The sequence below is a fragment of the Megalobrama amblycephala genome, linkage group LG23, assembly GCF_018812025.1.
Source record: "Megalobrama amblycephala isolate DHTTF-2021 linkage group LG23, ASM1881202v1, whole genome shotgun sequence".
Taxonomy (NCBI): domain Eukaryota; kingdom Metazoa; phylum Chordata; class Actinopteri; order Cypriniformes; family Xenocyprididae; genus Megalobrama; species Megalobrama amblycephala.
In genome coordinates, this window is record NC_063066.1 from 20,141,445 (window position 1) to 20,163,030 (window position 21,586).

Consider the following 21,586-nt stretch of genomic DNA (forward strand, 5'->3'; position numbering starts at 1 on the left):
TGACATCGCCAACTATTGGCCTGGCAGCATAATACAGCATTGTCAGTCGTTTTCGTGGATCCTTGTGAATGGGGATCATTTTGACAATGTTTTAGTCTGTATGCAAAAAAAGCAAAGAAAAATCTTTTCCATTTTTAGTACATTGTTGTCGTGTAAACACACCCTAAGATATCTCCCCAAACAAACACACCTGATTCAACTCATCAGCTCATTAGTAAAGATTTCAAGGCCTCAAATATGTGTGTTATATAAGAGAGACATCAAAAATGTGCAGTGTTGGGTTGGTACGTAGGAGGTATTTTTATACACAAATAGAACACCTTTCAGTGCAACTCACCGGATTTCCGAACTGCTGTGATGCGTAACAGCCAACGCAATAAAACACTGCCAGATTCACGTTCATCTGTTTTGGATAAAATTGAACATGCTTTTAGTGCCACTTACTGGATATTCACTTTAACAGTGCCGTGAAATGTGCAAGAAGCAACGTAAAATCATTTTGCAGAAACGTCGCCATGCACAGGCGTGTTTTTCCAATGAGTTTGTGTTGCTTCTGAGTCTGACCACAAGCAACTGGTACTCTTATTATTGGGACAGTCCCCTTAAGTAATTTAGAGTTAAGTGATTGACTCAAGGTCACAATGCTCTCTGTTCATAAACTGCACCTTGCAGGGTTTGAACCAACAGCCTGTTAGTACACAGCCTAGATCTTAAACCACTAAACCCTATGGCAAACACTTGTACCTTACAAGGTTAAGCTAAAGCTTACAAAAGTAAAACAGAACATCTTTCTTTCTTTCTTTCTTGTCAGTTTGTTATTTCAGATGTAATACTGTACAGTAATTGTGGCTTCTTTTTAGGTGAGGGGATTATGTAACTCCTCTTGCTGGAGTTTGTTTTAGCTCAGCAGTGATTTATGAATAGTTAAGCCTAGTCCCTATCTATCCATCCATGTTCCATCCTTCGTGTCTTCCTGGTATCTTTGCAGAGAGACAGAGCAAGCACAACCAGGTTTCTTTTTTATTGATTTTTTTAGCATAGTTGAGCAATGCATCTTAATTTAACATATGGTATACTGCTTTCCATGAATTTTGGAGATTGTGGTGCTTCTCTTTTCACTTTCGGAAATGATTAAATAGAGAGGTCATTGAGAAAATTATGATTTAACATTTTTCATACCAAACTTTGTGCATCAAAGTTACATTAATGAGAAAATCTCCTCTGACTCTTGATTGCATCAGTCTATTTCAAAAGGAAAAAGTTAATGTTTTAATATTAATATACAAATGACCTTACTCTGGTTACTATAACTTACACTCAAGAATGTTATTCTTACACTTTTAATCTAGTAACATTTTGACACACTACAATTAATTATAACTACAGTTCTTATTACATTAATACAATATTTACTTACTATTTACATATTAGGGCTGTCAAGCGATTAATCACGATTAATCGCATACATAATAAAAGTTTGAGTTTGCCTAATATATGTGGGTGTACTATGTCTAATTATTATGTATATATAAATACAAACACATTCATGTATATATTTGAGAAATATTTACAAGTATATGTATTTCTTTATAATTTTATATAATTTGTTATATATAAATAAAAATATTTTGGCAAAAATTAATGGCAAAATGAATGTTTGGATAAGTGAACGGATATTTCCTATTGACACACTACAGCAAAAAAAAATATAAATAACTGGCTTAAAAATACTGACGTGCCTAAGACTTTTGCACAGTATATATATATATATATATATATATATATATATATATATATATATATATATATATATATATATATATATTTTTTTTTTTTTTTTCTATGACTGTTCAGTTTATACATCTTAAATTGAATCATCAGTGTAATGTAATAATATTAATATGTAAAATAATAACCGTGTGAAAGGCTTCGTGCAGATTAGTAGTGAGATAAATTTAAACTAAAGTTCATGGGCATGCTTTAAACATTTATCTATAAGAAATGTATTCAAGAAAGTGCTGCTTTAAAATTCAAAATGACAATCCATAAATTATAACATAATTAAATTGCAGTTAGCCTAGTCAGTTTGCCATTAAGGACAACAACAAAATTAACAGTCATTTGTAGTAAATGAGTAAAATGAGATAAAAAGGTCACAGATAATAAACTGCAATAAACACTTTAACTGCTGGAAAATACAATTGCTTCAATATTGCAATGTCTTTGGAGTGAATATGGAAAATGTGTTTGTTTTGTTTGCTTCATATTTTCTCATGCAAATGATAAAAAGAGATTGAAAGAGAACATTGCAAATAAATGCTTAAAACAAAGCTGAAATGTAACAATTTGTCACGGTGTTCTCACACAAGGAACCACCAATCGTGAGTTGCAGATATGATCTCATTATTTTATTGGCTGAAAGCCTGGTGAGCAGGTGTCAATCAATCACTCGGCGGCCGCGCAGTGGTGGAGGTGGATTGATGGGAGTGTGCTGCTACTCTCTGCCATACCTCCTCTTGTGCATCAAATATCCTGGCTCACAGAAGCCTGCGTGCCAAAGGACAAGGCATCCGTCAGGCGGGTGTCATTGCTAATTACCAGACAGTTCCCGAAAATTGGGTTTTAATTCAAAGAAAAATAGGATACCCAGCATCCCCTTCAAAAGCCAATTTGGAGACCGGCATGTCGTATTGCTCAGTCATGATCGAGTTAATGCTTTTGGAGTCAGTTATCATTAATCAGATTTGGTGGGAATGAATTAACTCCCAGCTACTGGATGTCATCCAACCCTATGGGCTGTGTAAAGGGAGGTTCATGGAGTACTGAAGCCCACTCTAATGTGAGATGAATGTGTGTCAGTCACATACTGCTCTGTGTCATAGAGATGACACTGGAACTGTGTGATTGACTGTGAGATAATATGTTAATGTGATACCATTGCCAGATCTGCTCAAATCAACTTGAAGGAAACGCTTAATGGAGGACACTGTTCCAAGATGCTGTTCCTGACCTAACACACTTCCAATTTGGCTCTAAAAACATAAAGGAAAAAGTGTGTGCCAACCAACCCACCAAGCAACGAGAAGGGTAGCTTAATCAGATATAACCCGACCATGTAACTTTATAGACAACAATTTTAGAGGTACTAACTTCTTTTGGCAGTTCTTGCAACTAACGTAATCATATTGATCAAATAAATGCAGCTGTGCATCATTGACTTCTATCAACAACATCTTACAGAACTTTTGAACAGTAGTGTATGCATGCATGCATTCCCGTACCGTTAATTGTGATTAATTTCACAGATGTATTAATTGACATATTATACAATTAAATCAATTCATATTGTTAAATGACTGATACTTCAAATGCCCTTTCCAAATTTGTGCAAGTTTAATATCCGTGGTTGAACTTACTCCTTAGGATCATGATTTCTGTTTGCTTGATTAGTGAATACACGTAGCTACAGCAGTACAATCACATAAAAGAAGCAAAGGGAAGGATCATGGGATTGATTTGTAACAGGCCAGTGTTGAACAGGCCTCCGGTTTCTCCAGCTGGTTATGTGACACAACGCCACTCGGCTGCTTTTGATCAACTCCACAGCGTGACACTCATTTGAGTAATCCATGTCTGCAGGCTTCAACTAAAGGCCAAGGTGTCTCATATGATAAGAGCCCTCTGATCAGGCTGATGGCCTTACAGACGTAGTGAATTCAATCAGAGGCCACATCGCCTACAGCACATGGAAGCACACAGCACACGCAAGGGCAGAAGCGGGACATTAGTAAAATTCACTGTTCATGAAGAGAAACCCAGAAAATACTCTGATGTAGAGGTCCAGAGCCCCGCAGATCATCCAGGACCAGATCACCAGAAAACACCAAATGAAAGTGGTATTTGAGTCACCTAGTCAGCTACCTATGTTAGAAGGGTTTGTGTTGTGTGTAAAAAAAAAAAAAAAAAAAAAAAAAAACTTTTAAAGGATTAGTCTACTTTCAAATAAAATGTTCCTGATAATTTACTCTACTCCATTGCATCCAAGATGTTCATGTCTTTCTTTCTTCGGTCAAAAAGAAATTAAGGTTTTTGATGAAAACATTCCAGGATTATTCAATACAAAAATACAACTGTATATGCTTTATAAACACAAATTATCTCCTTGCACGTGCTTCCACTTTCCTTATTCTTCAAAAAGCTTACCCTGTTTGTCCTACACCTTCCCTATTCAACTTACGGAACGAATGCGGCGCCAGTTCCGTTTTTCTCCGTAAGTTGAATAGGGAAGGCATAGGACATACAGCGTAAGCTTTTTGAAGAATACGGAAAGCGGAAGCACAAGCACGGTGATCATTTGTGTTTATAAAGCATATACAGTTATATTTTGGTAGAAAATGGCCGATCGTTTCGCTAGATAAGACCCTTATTCCTCGTCTGGTATCGTTTAAAGCCCTTTGAAGCTGCACTGAAACTGTAATTTTGACCTTCAACCGTCTGGAGTCCACTGAAGTCCAATATAAGGAGAATAATCCTGGAATGTTTTCATCAAAAACATTAATTTCTTTTCGACCGGAGAAAGAAAGACATGAACATCTTGGATGACATGGGAGTGAGTAAATTTAACTCTAAAATCAACAAGAAAACAGTTATTTTACATTACTAATATATTTACTGTTTTTACTGTATTTTGATCAAATCAATGCAGCCTTGGTGAGCATAAGATAAAATAAAATTTTACCAACCACAAACTTTTTAATAGTAGTGTGAATTGATGGGGTTTTAACATATTTCATACTTGTTGTGCTTTGGTAATAATATAGTTGACCAATATGAAAGTTGACCCTCAAATGACCATCATTAGAGAAGAAAAAAGAGAGTCCTGATATGTGATTTTAATTTACATTTGTCAGTTTGTTTCTTTCAGTTTGCTTATGTCATTGTACAGTGCGTTTCATTTTCTGGTATATCAATCTGGTGCTATCTGCGTATAACTATATAACAGTGTTTTTTCAGAAATCCACTCTCAGATACTCATGCAAGATTGATACAGAGATAAGTGGAAGTTGCTGAAAAATATGCATTACACATACCACTGAAATAGTAATATGCATGCAATTGTTTGAAGTACACGGAACTTGTCTCTAGATGGAAGAAGTAGCAGAGGTAGGAAAAGCAATATAAAGGTACATTGATCATGTCTACTCTTCTCTGTTACAGATAGACCAACATGAAGGAAAGTTTGGGTGGCTAATCAACACTCTCAGGGGGGAAGAAAGAAAAAGTGCAAAAATTGTACCGTTAGGCAGGGTACAACAGCTTGTCACTGGGGCAGTGCCTTTAAAAGGACATATTTGTACCTTATTTACTTCAAAAATGTTCAAAGTAGGTGTATATTGCTACTCTAGGTACAAATATGTCCTTTTAAGGGTACTGCCCCAGTGACAAGCTGTTGTACACCTAAAGGTACATTTCTTTTACATTTCTAACTGTAACCCCTTATTCTACTACCCCTAACAGTCTACTAATACTCAACTAATACTTTAATGAGAGTTAGTTGACATGTAGGTGCAACGTTACTTATAGTCAACAGACTGTCTAAAGGGGACCATCAAAATTGGTGTAACCAATTAAGCCATCCTCATTGTGAAAAGGTCTGTTTTATTTACTTATGAGCTGTATGGGTAGTCAAATATTCCAAAAAAAATGTCAACTGAACTATATATTTGGGTCAAAATATTGGTTCTCTGCATTAGACCTTGCATTGTATTGCATAGCCAGACCTTCAGACTGATAGCAGAAGGTCTAGACTCCATAGCAGCTTTCATTTACCGTTTCATCACAGTTTTGTTCAGCGACATGTTTAGGGGCGTGAAAATGTAAAGTCGATGTCCCTACAATGACAGACCTGCATAAATCACACATTCAAGATCATTGCTCAAATTTACTGCAACAATGGTGTGTCGGTCTCCAAAAATATTGAAAATTCAGCGTTTAGTTCATCAACTAAGTGCTCATTGTCACAGTCGTAAACACAACAGCTTTCTTCTTCCATGGGTGGTATGGCATCGTGAACTGTTAAAGAACGTGACACACATGTCTCCCAGAAATCCTGTAGAATTCAACCAATCAGCATGATGACTTCGAAACTCGTAAAGTATTTGCCATTTTGTGTGCCTTATGCATCGGATGTCTGAGGCTGAGTCTAAACCTTGCCAGGATAAGTATTTCAGAATTTAACTTTCTGAAAAGGTAGATGAGGCTTTGTGTGCTTTTCTCAATTTCTAGCAAATACTGCAAAATTCAGATATAAAGAAGAAAGAATAGTCCACAAAGAAAAGTCTACATTCATAGTTGAAAGTGAAAAACTACAGCCATTTTTAAATGTCGCCCCAGAGGTCATCACAATACATAAAATATGCACGGCAGTAATGAATTTCATTTAGACGTACCTGGATATATTGTACCTGTCATTTGTCTGAACTGCAAAAATAACCACAAACCACAGTTTTCTGAGCTATTCTCAGCCTTTGCCGAATGAGCACTTGAGGTGAATACAATTCATGCGGCATCATTATTCATATCTCCGTTTTGTGCAAACCAGGTTTACATCTCGGGGCATGACAACAAAATAAAACAGAATGTGTAACGGGTGAGTCTAGAAAGATTTATTTTGTGTACACAATATCAGGTGACCCTTCCATGAGGGAGGCCGAATTCAGAAAGTACTACTAAGCTGTAATGAAATATCTAACCAGATTTTCCCTCTTCTCATTGTGAGACAGGAGTAGAGAGAGTAGGAGTGGAGCGTCGACATTTCTGACCTAGATAGAGCTGAGTGGAGGCAGAATGGAAGGGCTTTGATTAAAAAGGCCGCTGCAAGGCAATGTCGAGCCCTAGATTAGTCAAGACGCTTGAGCGGCAGTTGATGTCTATTCTGAGTCTCCCTTATTCTCCCTCTCTCTTTCTCCCTCGCTCGTTCTGTCTGAGGCCTTTCATTCACCCTAAGTGCAAATGTCATCTCGTATGCAAAAAGCATTGTGTGCTTGGAGAATGTTTTGCAGGCTGCTGTCTATGTTACTGGCAAAGACAGATAACATTTCTGTTCACTTTAATTATGTTGGTGAGCACAGGCTTTTCATGAAACAATTAAAACAAAATGTAAAAATGTCACCAACTCTCATGTTGCTCCAAAGCCGTATGACTTCCTTTCTTCCACCAGAACATGAAAGGAGAAAATTAGAAGACTGATTACCTTTATTTTTTTATGCAATTATGTGGAATGAGAACTGAAGCTTTCAAGCTTCAAAACGGACACAGAAGCATCATAAAAGTGGTCATTATGAGTCATGCACTATATTCCAGGTCTCCAAATCCATATAGCACATTTGTTTGAGAAACAGACTCAAATTTAAGTCCAATTAATAATTAAGGAATAAATTATTCTTTGAGTTATCCTTTTAAGGAATTAAAAAGAGGGGATTAGTGATTATCATTTTCATTTGGAATATAGCACACATCATATGGACTATAAGATTTTGGTGCTTTATTTATTTAGATGTAATTCATTGGGAAAGAGAGAAAATTTTCTCCTTTCTGTTCTGGAATATAAATTTTTGGTGAACTATCCTTACTTTTGAGACCTGCAATTTAATAGTTATGTTTAACGAACTAAATGCCAGGCAGAGTAGAGATAGAAAGAATTACTCGATTTCAGTTAGTACCCCTGTTCAAAATCATGTGCTTGACACTGCCGTGCATATTTCAGAAGGCATGATTAAAAGATTGCAACATTGCAAAAGAACATGTCAAATTGCATCAACTTCATGGTGTAACACTGGGATTTCGGCGCTGTTTACTGCAAGTCTAATAATAAGTGCAGAGTAACTTCAATGGACATATTTCATATACCAAGATTTCATGAAAACTATCATGTTTTACAAGCCTTTACATCATTTGCTCTCTAGTGAATATATAGTAATAACAGCATATTATATAGTTATTACATATTTATAAGAATTGTTCCTGGGATCTAAAGCATACTACAAGTCCATGAATCTGTTTAGTCACTGCGTTAAGTGACTTAAACTGTGTGTCGATATTTATAGTGTCTATTCAAGGTTGGTTTACCCTATCAGTATATTGTTTATTTTTCACTGAATGACTAACAGGTTTGATAATTTAGGGTGGCACAATTAATTACACTCAATTAGATAAGCAGATGGTCGATTCAGTGGTGGGCAAGTGGGACTTTATCATTAACTCTTGTGACTTTTAAGGTGGATTGTGCTCACATCAAAGCTTCTGATGTGATGAGCACAGCAGCTAAATAGCTTTCGATGGAAGTTGCAAAACAAACTTCATGCAGCTAAATACTGTTAATTGCCTGACTAACTTCTGCTAAGTTCTCATTTACATCCTCTAATTTTGTTCTTAAATGAAAACAACACACCTGCTAGATGTTTCTTAGCAATACTGGAGAAGCTTCTTTTAAAGCTTTTTTTTTTTTTTTTTTTTTTTTTGCAGTATGACCTACTTATAATTTACAGTTCTTAAAATAGCAAATCTATACAATACACTATACAAGCTATTAACAAAAAGCAGACATTACTTAAGAGGGCAATGTCATATTATAGAATTTGTTTTTGCAATCAGAGCAGTTTTTATCTCAAATGAAGATCACAATTAGGTGGAAAGCATTATTAAACCAACATGTCCTCCAAACAATACATCCATATAGGTCGTTTGTCACTTCCCTGAAATACAACTCATGGGAGGGTTTACTAAATATGCGTCCCTATCGACAACAGGACACTTTCATTTTAATGCATTGTACCCTTTTATCTACGTCATATTTTGGGTTTCATGTAGCTCAATTGGTAGAGAATTGCAATATACAACAATATACTATCATGTGATCATGCGATTGTGGGTTCGATCCCAGGGAACGCATGTGCTCATAAAGTGTATATGCATTATAAATCACTAAGGGTAGGTTTAGGGTTGGGGTAGGTGTAGTAGTTAATAATAATAATAAAAAAATAATTTTGCTAAATGGAAATAGGACAAATTGCGGGTAAGGGACTGTGTAAAAAGTCCACACATTGCATTAAAATGAACAGGACTGACAACAGACGTAACACGACACTGTCATCATTTTTACGCCAGCTAGAGGGCGCATGACTTTAAAAAGTAAATATAGGTCATAATGAGCTGCTTGAAAAAACGACCTATAGGGTCATTTTTTGGAGGAGGACAGTCTCTATTAAACACATTAAACTAATAAATGCCTAATAAAATTTACAGTATGTAACTAATAACACTAGAAAACACATAACTGAATTGAAAACATGACAGCAGTGTTTAACTGTCATGTGTACGTTCTGTTTTGGTTTAGTTCTAGTTCCTGTACCTGTTTCCTTTGTTCCTATTTTCCAGCCACTAGTTTGTTTCTATGGTTACTGAATTGAGTTGCACACCTGTTTTCTGTTTCTGTTGATTCCTTGTGTATTTAAGCCTTCAGTTTTAATACGGCTAATCGCACGTGTATATTAATGAGCCATATAAATCATAATAATGATCCTTTAATTGCCTACATATAATACATAGCCTAATCAGCGCTCAAGTGCACAAATAAAGCTTGCCGTAGTGCACCGGCAAAACTAATTATTATGAAAAAATGTCATGGAAAAAAAAAAGAGACTGTCTAAACATTTTAATAATTTACTGATAATGTTTTCTGTGATTTTTTTCTTTAAATTGAAATATTAAATATTAGGGGGCAGCCCTAGTTGTTTTGCTAAGCTTTTTTTCCTGTCATCTGATATGTTTTAGATTTATTTTAAGACTGTTTTATTTCTTGGATTCTCATGCATCATGCAATCATTGCATCCAACCATTTGTGACATTATTTTGCAACGACAACAACAACAAAAAATGAATAACACTCTACAATGTTTTTGTAGAGTTCTGTTGTGCTTCACTGCTATTCTTTGAAGAGAAGCCACTGGAAAAGCTACACTAAAGCTACTTCAGTAGCTTTACTACTTAGTACAGTTAGTTATTCACCACCACTTAAAATGGTGGTTGTCATCCAGTGGATCGTGATTAAAAAACAGATTGCACTGTTCTGATAGCATCCTAGATAGCAGAGAGAAAACAATTCTGAATGCAAATATTAAAATGCAACTAACCATGTATTTGTATATAGTTATACTATAATATATAATAGTATATAAGTTTACACATTTTTAAAATCAAACATTTTTTTCCCTCTGAATTCATCTGTCACTTACTAGTTCGGCATATGCCAATGTAGGTTACGTGATATGCCCTCATACTTAAAAGCCATGTATAAAACTATGCAAGGAAGTTAAATACTACATTTAATATGAGTCTGCCAACCACAATGTGTTTTATGCAGTGAATTATTGAGAGCATGTAACCACTGCAAATCAAACATTCAAACTTAAAGATAAGCCAATAAATAATTAATAATATATGCATTCAAAAGTTATTTATTAATGAATATATTAATAAATTATCAATGTCTGAGCTTTTGTTTATTAGTATGGTGTGTTGAGTTGCTATTACTAAATTTAGATCTTGAGGCAAAACAATTTGAGAACATTCTTTGCAGATATAGTAGATGTTTTTGGAACCTATACAGGACTTTTTACAAGATCTTGGTTTTCTTTCAACTCACTTTAAATAGGATTATTCATAGACTACTCAGGTTATTGCAGTGTGATGATGATGCAACATCAGTGCTGGGAAAGAATTAGTCTCCATTTTAAATCTTCCTCAGTGTCTTCAACATGATACTCATTCTGATTCATTGATTGTCTTATGCATCCCTTCTTATTGATTCATGTCATGCTAGAGATGAAGGGGCTATGGTATCCGCCACGAGATGATTGGAGAGACGTGCCAACCGACTGATGCCAGTCCTTGAGGCATACCTCCATTAAAACCATGATCAATGCAGGTGCTGCTCTTTATCGACTAAGCTAATAATGTTACTCCAGTCTCCAACATGCAGAAGTTACATTTCAGCAATGTTCATATGCAGACTTTGCATTGCCTTTCCTTTCAAATCTAAGCAAATGTGCTTCATATCAGTCTGATGCAACAGACTGCTGGATTTGAAGGTGTTACACAAGCAGCAGAGCATAACAAAGACAGATCTGGCTCTTCTATGGAGTTATTTATACTGTGATTTATGTGACTGTGATTTATTGTTGAGTGGAGTCTGGGGATGTGACTCCGCCTTGAGCCTGGAAGGAACCGGTGACATCAATCCTTTGAATTAATAATTCTTTGCCATGTTTTGAATTCACCATGGTAGACTTCTTGTCATACATCAGGGTATGTCGTTGTTGTTTAATAATGTGAGTATGAGAGCAGGAGAAGAAATCCCTGTAACATTATTGCATATTTTATAACTTGTAGAATACAGCTGGGAAGGTTTTTACAAATAATGTCTGGGATATTTGATGAACTGCTCAAGTGTACAGCGTCAGCCAATACTGAGCCGGCGTTCTGATTTAGAACCCGGAAGCGCTGCACTGTGGTTACTACGTCAACAGTGTAGGAGACTGACATGGAAGAGTAGAATTTGAATAAAATCATTATTTTTGTTTTGTTTTTGAGCACAAAAAGTATTTGTTGTCACTTCAAAACAAAGTTGAACCACTGTAGTCACAAGGACTATTTTAACAATGTCTTCACTCTAAAAAATGCTGGGTTAAATATGGACAAACCCAGAGATTGGGTTTTTTTCACCCAGACGTTTTTTTGGATTAATATAGTAAATATAGTGGAGTAATATAGTAAAAGGCATGTTTTTTGCTCACCCCCAAATAGGGGCAAAATTTGTGGGGTATTTTAAGCTGAAACTTGACCAGACCAGAGACTTATATTACATCTTGTGAAAGGGGGCATAATAGGTGCCCTTTAACCCAACCTGCTGGGTTTGTCCATATTTAACCCAACTTGGGTTGCTTTTAACCCAGCATTTTTTAGAGCGTTTACTACCTTTCTGGGCCTTGAAATTTGTAATGACATTGCTGTATAGGGAGATTAGAAATTTGTCAGATTTCATCAAAAATACCTTAATTTGTGTTCTGAAGATGAACGAAGGTCTTACAGGGTGAGTAATTAATGACAGAAATTTTATTTTTGGGTGAACTGACCCTTTAACAACTACTTTACTAACTAATAATAAGCAGTAATTAGGAGTTTATTGAGGCAAAAGTCATACTTAATAGTTAGTTAATAGTGAGAATTGGACCCTAATCTAAACTGTGGCCATATAGTCACACCAAGTTGCAAAATAAAGATGAATGAACAGATCTAAATCCAGCAGTTTAAGCTTTATTAACAAAGAACTCAGAAACTAGAAAGATCAACAGAACAACCAGGTAATGCCTGGTACACATTGTACGATTTTGGGCTGTCCCAGATGAAAGATGACCAATCGTGATGATTTCTGTCATCATGGCTCCTACATCGTACAGTGAGAGAGGTTCAAACATGGCCATTGTCACAGTCTTGTGACTAAAGATAGCCTATGATCATTTTCTGACAGTATCAGAAATTTAGCATGACCATCTCATAGTGTGTTTGGTGCTACGACCTATGTCTACTGACTAGCCAATGAAAATGCAACATGAAATGACGTATTGATCGATGTGAAAACTGTATACGTCAAGCTCCATTTGCCAAGTTGGCCTCGTTTCCCCTAGCCATGACCACAACCATATTATTCCTCTTTTGCTTCCTCCTCTTTTGTTTTCAGCACACATAAAAACCATAATTGCCAAAGTGCGAATCTGTTTACCACTAACGAATGCCGATGACGTCTTATTCTTCTATACTATCTTGTGTCATAGCCTACGATTTAATAGATGTCATCATCATACAATCTACATGTCATACCCAAGTTTATTAGATCCATGTCGTGCAGTGTGATTTGTAATGCAAAGTCTGTAGCAGGCATAAAATGTGACGAGAACTGACAAAGAAGTGAAAGAAACACAGGGCAAAATTAATAACAGGAGTGCAGATTAATCAAACAACGAAAAACCATAGAAATGAGCTGAAATCTTTTGGACACAGAACTAAAACATGTGACAAAGCCATCTGAAACAAATGTTTTGTAATTATTTAGTGCCTTAATATTGTAATGCTTTTGAATTATCTTCTTCTAGATTCATCTTACGGCTTTCTTTAGCAAATTTTGTTACAAATTAATTGTTATTCATTTGATTAATCAGCATATAATGTAATTAATTTGAAAAAAAAAAAAAATCAAAACAAAACATTTAATTGTTTAACAGCCCTAATAATATGATATAGCTGTGTGTCTCACAGGGCTGCAGAGCTCTTTTAATATGTTGCTTTTGCTTTTGTTTTTGTCATCTGTCTTCCTGTGGCAGGCTGTATTTGTGCTATTGTTCAAAAATATCCAAGAGAAAGTAACAAAGCCACTTCACCGATTTCCTATTTCTTTGCAGAAGCCTTACCATGGACTGCAAAAAGTGTTTTGAGTAAATCCTTAGCCTTTGGACCTGCAGGATTGTTCTTTGAAACAGCAATATATTAGGAAGAGTCCCCATTGTACCTTTCTGAAACTGGGTCATGTCAGGCCTTAGGTGACACACACATATGATGTTTCTAATGTAAGCTGCCTCTTTTGTAGAAAAGCAAATTGCAAAATTAATCAGCATGGAACTTGAAAATCAAGTTTATTGAATTAGTTTGCATTAAAGAGGAATTTTAACAGACGAGCTCTACAAAAATATAAAATATGCACAAAGGGAATATGTGTCACAAACTGTGTGGTTTTAATAAGATACATGATGCAAGGACAACAACTAACAAATATAACAAACACTGATACTTTAATAAACACTAGAAGAATGCATGACGTATAATTACACGGACGAGAACAGACAAGGGGCTGAACAGAACAGCTAAAATAGTCCATCTGACATGTTTTGCCAGGCTCATATGTTTAGGTTCAGCTAATTCACTTTAATGGCAATTAAAAGGTTATCAATCAGTTATTGAAATGCCTTCTTTTCAAAAAAAAAAAAAAAAAAGTCAATTAGTCAATTCATTGGTATATAACAAATTTGACTGTATTTTAGTTCACTTAGTTAGTTCATTAGTTCACTTCAGAATTAAAATTTCCTGATAATGTACTCACCCCCATGTCATTCAAGATTTTTTTTTTTTTTTTTTTTTTTTTTTAAACCTTAATTCCCTTTCGACTGAAGAAAGAAAGACATAAACATCTTGGATGACATGGGGGTGAGCAAATTATCAGGAAATTTTAATTCTGAAGTGAACCAATCCTTTATTAATTGAACAGCTAAACATGAAATCAAGATACAGTACATGAACAAACACAAAACCCTGACAATATGATAGAGGTTATTTGGGGAAATTATACTGAAAGTACACTCTGCTGAAATGTTAAGACAAATCAACCTGTGATTTGGTCATTATGAAATTGTGTTTTCTTGTGTTTGGAAAACCTGTATAGAATGAATAGTAGGGAAGTATTTATATAGGATAAAGGAAACTTTCATCTCCCAACAAGTTTAGAACAATTAGATTGTTTAAAAAGATGTTTTTGAAAGAAATCTCTGATGCTCACCAAAGCTGCATTTATTTGATAAAAAATACAGTAAAAATCAGTAATTTTGTGAACTATTACTACAATTTAAAATAACCTGTTTCTATATTCATATATTTAAATTTGATTTATTATATTTAAATATATTATATGGAAGTAAAATAATGCCAAATGTTTTTGAAATAAAAAGCTTGTTGAATTGCACTATTTGAAAAAAATATGCATTACATTAGCTGTACTTGCATTTAGATGCACTGTATTTTTAAGGCTTGCATTTTTATGGGCTGAAATTCAACATGGTCGTATATTTAGGCTGTGAATATTTCAATTAAAAATATTTCACACACATTTTCATTATTAAAAATTCAATAATTCATATTCACCTTTTAGATTTCACTTCCAAAATATTCATTCTGTTTAAAAATACAACCTATAAAATTCGACTAGCAATTCTCAGTCCATTTTATTTCGCTTTACAAATTCGCTTCCACAAATTCAGTGGCTCAAATTCGGCAGAAAATTCAACATTTCACATCCGGGAACTGCAGGAAGAGCAGTAGAGTGCCGATGCATCATCTCTATCTGCTGTTAGTCTTCTTCACCAGCAGGTGCCGCTAGCGGCTGTTTAGGAAGACCAAAGCAACGCTAGTAAGTCATTCATTCATTCATAAAAACGGATTTACAGAATTAGAGCAAGCGGTAAGTGAATGTGTGATGATTATCAGGGCCAGTATAAATGCAGAAAAGCTGATAAAGACACAAAAGCTGCATTTATGTTTAATTCAGTGTCTTTATGCTTACTTTCCCTGTGTAGCTACAGCTTTCTCTACAGTGAACAAGATAACGTTATTGCCCGATGCTGGTGTATAGATCAAACGTTAAATCTGAGATAGACATATATTTCTCTCTGTTGTTTAGTTTCCTTAACTTTATATCGCAGCGCTGTGTTGTAATACTACACAGTAAAAAACATTGGGTTATTTTATTAACCCAACCGTTGGGTTACACATATTGGGTCACTAGGTTGGGTTATTTACCAAAAATGTTGGGTCATTTTTAAAAACGTTGGGTTATTTTTATTAATAACCCATCTGTTGGGTTAAATGCGGATCCCGTGACGGTTCAAAATTTAACGGTCCAGGGACAGTCAACGGAAAGAAGCTGCTGCAGCCTGATTATGAAGGTAAGCCATGTCGTTTTCGTATATAAAACTTTTATAACATTAGGTATTGTGTAGTGAAACATTAACTTACGTAACGTTATATTCTAAAACTGAATTTTATATTTTTACTAAGGAAGAGTAGGTCTCAGCAATCACTATCCAATATTACGCATGTTTTACGGTCTTCGTGATAATCTTTCATAATATGACAACTAAATTTGAGCTTCAGACTTTAAAAAAGTACTTTTTTTGTACAGGTCTTTTAGAAATGCGGAACGAAAGTGCCGTTTGAGACGAGCCGAGCCGCGCCGCACGGACCGTTTATCAGCTCGGCCTACGCAGCGCGAGCTCGGTCCTCGATCCTCGATCATACGGTACTACAACAGAGCTGTTTGAATTCGCTAAAATCTAAGATATTGTAGGCCTAAGATGAAAAAGCGCAATATTCCCAACAGCTTCTATGCAAAACCTGGAAAAACGTTGTGCAACCAATGAACGATTAGTTCATGAGTGGTTATCGATAAATAACCTACTGTTTATTAGATTTACTGTAGTAACACTAACTGCAAATCTGGTATTTGCAGAAATGTGGTATATTAATAATGCATGTTCTATATAGTAATGCATGTAAATGTATTACAGGGGTATCTGAAGCATCTTTGTACTATTATTTCTTATGAAGCTAACGTTATGTTAGTTCTTGCATTTGTGTTGTAGCTACTAAATGTGTTTATACTTGTGTTTTAGACAAATGGAATAATTTGTGAAGCAAAGACTACAACAACCTGCTATTTAATGGAAACATTTGAAGGTAAGCTATTTAAATAAGTGACAACTTACTGACAATATTTCATTTTTCTGTTTCTGTTTATTGTAACAGAACAAGAAGTGGATGAAAGTTTTATGCTGCTGGATGACCGTGGTTCTCAACTGGTCCTAGATTATCCCCAACAATACACATTTTTGATGTCTTCCTTATCTGACACCCTTTTACGGCCTTGGAGTCTCTCTGCTAACAAGCTGGTAAGTTAAATCAGGTTTAGAGAGACAAAATGTGCAGTGCTAGGGCTACTACAGAACCAGGTTGTTTGGGAAACACTGGGGTACAGTTTATTACTCTTGTTTTGTTTTTTTCTCAGTTGTCTTCCTTCATTTTAATACATTATGTTTTAATTTAAACAGAATCCAAGTTGTTTAATGACTGACAACGATTTTGTATCAAAAGAATGCAAGAAGTCCTCACAGCCAAGCTAATGTGTTCATTAGACGTACAAAACCTCAGCAAACTGCATGGATTTGATCCTTTGGAACAAAAACTATTGAAGAAATGGAATGCTGAGTTTAATGATGTTCAGAATAGTGAAGGGTTGTTTTATTTTGGGAAAAAATGTATTGACCATGTCATGCTTGTGAAATTTGTCCACACACATGTGGTATAAATACAAATTTTTTAAACTTGTCTTTCAAAGATGGTCATGGAGAAACTGCCTTCAAAACCCTTCCCGCTGTCCTGCCATCATCGCCATGTCTCACAGATGGGAAAATGGTGCTGAAATGAAGCACAGCTTAACTGACAATCACCCTGTAAGTAAAAGCAACACTACAAAATTAGCTTTGATAAATTACACTGCTCTGTACATATTGATTCTGCTTGTTAATGTGTTAGTTTACCCAAAAATGAAAATGCTGTCATTAAAGGGATAGTTCACCCAAAAATGAAAATTTGATGTTTATCTGCTTACCCCCAGAGCATCCAAGATGTAGGTGTCTTTGTTTCTTCACTAGAACACAAATGATGATTTTTAACTCCAACCGTTGCCGTCTGTCAGTCAAATAATGCTAGTGGATGGGAACTTCTACAATAAGAGTAAATAAAACTTGCTTAGACAAGTCCAAATTAAACCCTGCGGCTCGTGACGACACATTGATGTCCTAAGACAAGAAACGATCGGTTTGTGCGAGAAACCGAACAGTATTTATATAATTTTTTACCTCTAATACACCACTCGATTCGTTTGGTCTGATCGCGCTCTGACAACGGCAGTGATGTCTCGCTCTCATTGAAGTATATGCGCGAGACATCACTGCCGCTGTCAGAGCGCGATCAGACCAAACGAATCGAGTGATGAATGCAGTTGGACATAGTGGTGTATTAGAGGTAAAAAATGATATAAATACTGTTCGGTTTCTCACACAAACCGATCGTTTCGTGTCTTAAGACATCAATGTGTCGTCACGAGCCGCAGGGTTTAATTTGGATTTGTCTGTTGTGTTTTATTTACTCTTATAGTCTAAGTTCCCGCTGACTTGCATTATACGACTGACAGACGGCAGCGGTTGCAGTTAAAAATCATCATTTGTTTTCTACTGAAGAAACAAAGACACCTACATCTTGGATGCGCTGGGGGTAAGCAGATAAACATCAAATTTTAATTTTTGGGTGAACTATCCCTTTAATTTCTCACCCTCATGTTGTTCCACAACTATAAGACCTTCACTCATCTTTGGAACGCAAATCAAAATCTTTATAAAGATATTTAAAGAAATTTCTGTCCCTCCATTAAGAGTCCACGCAACTAAAATTTTTAAGGCCCAGAAGGGTTATTTGAAATTATTTAAAAAATGAAAAGACACTTTAAACCTGAAATTAAACCCGCCAGTAGGTGGCAGCAAGTCCCTTCTAAAGAGCGAGTCATTGAGATTCAACTGGATTCAACCGATTCATTCAAATGGCTGATCAATTCAGGAAGTGTTGCTCAGAGAATCAAAACAATTGTGTGGACTTTGTTTGGAACTATTTTCGTTGGCGAAATGGAGTGAAACAGGCGATTTAGTGTCTTAAATGAAAGTCCATTGATATTAAGTTATTTTTCATTAAACTGTACGCTGAATAAAATCAATATCACATTTGTAATTGTTGATATTTGGAGAAAAATGGCGCTGTGTAATATTGGTTAACTATATTAAGTGATATAAATATAAAGGATATACTGGAGCATTTTTGCCCCTTACCTTGAATTCTGGGTCATTCTAAAGGCATTTTAATAGACTAAACCACGCGCAGTGAAAGCGTACACTCTAAATATGCACGCGCACTAGTCTAACCTAACTGTTACTAGACTACGTCACATATTGCATGCGTGCGCTCAATGGGTGTGTTTTTGTTTGGTTTTGTAAATTGAGGGACATACTTGATAATTTCAGATCGTTAAATCAACAATTGCGATATCATAGACATAGATGATATATATCGCATACCCTACAACACTGGCCCGATCAGACAAGTGACCGTTCCGTCTACTGTCCCGAGCATCGTTCACACTGGCCCCTCTGCCATCGGGCAGTCCTTATTGTCGAGCCCTGAAACTTCATCCACTGTTCCCTTAACGCTGTGCTTTTTGGGAAGCTGAAAAAAGGCAGTCTTTCCATCACAACCAAAAACACACTTCTTTGGTGACCACTGTTGAAAAATCTTTTAGCTTCCGTAACCCGAACGAAATGCGTTGATGGGCGTGCTCTTGCTTATCAGAGAGAAGTGCCCATACAAGGAATTCCGTCCTTTATTACATGATAAGGGATACGATAAAGGGCCATGCTCGAAAAAAACTATCCGAAACCAGAAATAGTGAATCCGTCATACATCCAACTCGTGTTTTGAAATTTTGGGCATGTTTAGCATGAGAATACAACTCTTTAACAGTGTAAATAAGTCAGAATACATGAAATAGCATTAGACCCCCCTCCCCCCTTTATGTAAAATGTAAAATTTTACATTTACATAGGGGGGGGGGGGGCTAACCCTTTAACAGCAGGTGTAATGCAGTGACTATATTTTAATTCAGTATAGCACTGCTTCAGTGTAACTTTTACATAATTTTACATTGCTTATGTTGTCACAGTGCATGCCAACTAAACTTTATTTATTCTTTGAAGGTTGGCACTAATACAATGCATTACCTGAGCAGTGAGACAAGCCAGGATCCACATGACTTGATGCCTTGAGGACAAAGAGAACTCCCAAGTTTTTTATGTATATATATATATTTTTTTGGATCCACTTCAAATGTTGACTATTAAGAGGGGTTCCTTCAACACTGCTGCCTCCTTAAGAACTTTGATCATCATCATTAGGTCCAACATATTTGTGGTTTTATTACTTAAGGTATGTTTACAACACATCAATGCATACAATGTACAGTGTTGACCCACAAAATAGAACCGGAGTCCTATTCCATTATTCCTACCTGTGGCCGACCTCACTGTGGACCTCAAGCGCCTGCTGTACGCGTGATATGTTTATTTATTGAAGGATTTAATGTTATGAATTTATGTGTACTCGTAGTTTTTCATTTAGTGTTCATTTTGTATTTGTGTGTTATGTATATGTGCATATTTCATGTATGTTTTGAGTTTACATGGTTGCAAAGGTTTTAAATATAGGTTTTAATTGTGTACTGTTTGCAAATTTATAGGTTTTGAATTTAATATTTACTGTACACTTTTGTGTATGCTTTAGTATAATTAGGCCTACTACTAAATTAGTAGTGATTACCATAAGATTAGTTAAAAAATTGTGTAATAATATTTAAATAGTGTTCATTTCGAATTTTTGTGTTTTGTATACATATTTTATTTATGTTTTAAGTTTACTCTGTACATGTTTGTGTAGGTTTTGAATTGATTTACACTTGTGTTTTGATAATATGTACACTTATATTTACATTAAATGGCTCCACAATATTTCATTTGTAATTTAAAATATATTTGTTAAAACATATTATTTTATACAAATAAACAATCTAGAAAACAAAGTGTATTTTATATATTAAAATAATATCATGAATAAAAGTTAATAGTCATAGTTAGTAAATAACCCAACTATGGGTTAACATAGCACCTTCCCAACTGTGGGTTATTTTTAACCCAACTGTTGGGTTATTGTTTTAACCCAACTGGCTTTTAACCCAACCATTGGGTTAAAAATAACCCACAGTTGGGAAGGTGCTATGTTAACCCATAGTTGGGTTACTTGTTGGGTTATTTTTAACCCAACATTTTTTAGTGAGTAGGGCTTCCCATAGGCGCCGATTTATGTTTCTGCCGGTGGGTGCCCAGTGCCCCCCCCCCCCCCCCCTTATTACATTCATATTATATGAATGTAATATTATCATGTTGTTAATACAGTCAGAGGTCCAGCCGTGCTCTAATTATCAGTGGTTCGAATCTATCCTCATATCGTTTTTTTTTTCTCTCATAAAGTTCAAAGAAGTTAATTAATGTTTGTATATCAAGAGCAGGGACATGTCTGTGTGCATTTTGTTAATGATTTCCCTGGAAAGAAGAGTCAAGCGATAGATTGACGCGTATGTCAGACGACTAACTTACACGAGCGAGCCACGCATGATTTCAAAAACAACACGTTTCAGCGCTAGTTCGCTTCTTATTTAACTCAAATCAACGTCAACTTGATGTTTTATTTGCATTATATCTGTGCAGCAATATGACAATTTCGACTCAAAAAGCACATTCTTTTCACGAGCGTTGTCGCGAGTCATGCTCTCGCTGATATCTGATGCAAGGAGTGTTTGAGCGCGCTCATGTATCTGATCGAGAGAAGAGCCATTTGTGCTCGCGCATCACTTGGATGCGCTCTCGACGTTTGCCATTAAAATATTCCCATATAAACGGTCTTATTAAACTATAAAAAAGGGTTTGGATAGTGTCTGAAAGCTCCAATTGATTTTCTATTGGTTAAAATCAATGGAGAATATCTCGTATATTTC

At 35.6% G+C, this 21,586-nt stretch overlaps 1 long non-coding RNA gene across 3 annotated transcripts in view; it reads right to left on the reverse strand.

The window, feature by feature from the left end:
• Positions 1-21,586, reverse strand: part of LOC125259209 — a 117,645-nt gene that overhangs the window by 14,283 nt on the left and 81,776 nt on the right. For 2 of the 3 annotated variants that reach the window (XR_007182754.1, XR_007182752.1), the window contains exon 7: positions 17,263-17,385. The exons of the other annotated variant lie outside the window; for it this stretch is intronic. This is a non-coding gene — a long non-coding RNA (uncharacterized LOC125259209). Of the gene's footprint in view, positions 1-17,262; positions 17,386-21,586 lie in introns of those variants that run through there. 3 annotated transcript variants of the gene reach the window in all.